Here is a 686-nt window from a genome sequence, read left to right as displayed (position 1 = left end):
TTGATTATTGTTTGTTTGTAGAGTTGTTCTCTAACCATTCACTTTCAGCCTCCTTGCATCCCTGGGTCCAATGTGGGTGTCCTGAAGACAGCTGACAGATGAGTTGTATTTCCTTTTCCATCCTGCCAATTTGTGTCTCTTGACTGGTGAGTTAAATCCATTAACATTCAATATTATTACTGACAAGGAATTTCTTACATTAGCCATTTTTTTTAGGTTCGTGCATGCCGTATGTTGTTTTTATTTTTCTTCTTATCTTTTTAGTTGTTCTTACACTGTCCTCCAACTCTCTTTCCTATTTTTTCCTTTCAATATGCAGAATTCCCTTTAGTATTTCTTGAGGTACAGGTTTCTTATAGACATACTCTCTTAATTTTTGTTTATTTGTGAATATCTTGAACTCTCCATCATTTTTAATACCAGTTTTGTTGGATAGAGAATTCTTGGCTGGGAGTTTTTTCTTTTAACACCTTGACTATGTTGTACCACTGTCTTCCTGCCTCCATGGTTTCAGATGAGAAATCAGAACTTAATCTTATTGAGCTTTGTTTTATGTAGTGGTTCTCTTTTCTTGCTGCTTTCAGTATTCTCTCTGTCTTGAGCATTGGAAAATTTGACAAGTACATATCTTGGGGTAGGCCTGTTAGGATTAATACTGTTTGGGGTATGCTGCACTTCCTGAACAT

This window comes from Dasypus novemcinctus, chromosome 2 (assembly GCF_030445035.2).
Source record: "Dasypus novemcinctus isolate mDasNov1 chromosome 2, mDasNov1.1.hap2, whole genome shotgun sequence".
In the NCBI taxonomy this organism is placed as follows: Eukaryota; Metazoa; Chordata; class Mammalia; order Cingulata; family Dasypodidae; genus Dasypus; species Dasypus novemcinctus.
Note: the sequence above shows the minus strand (reverse complement) of the source record.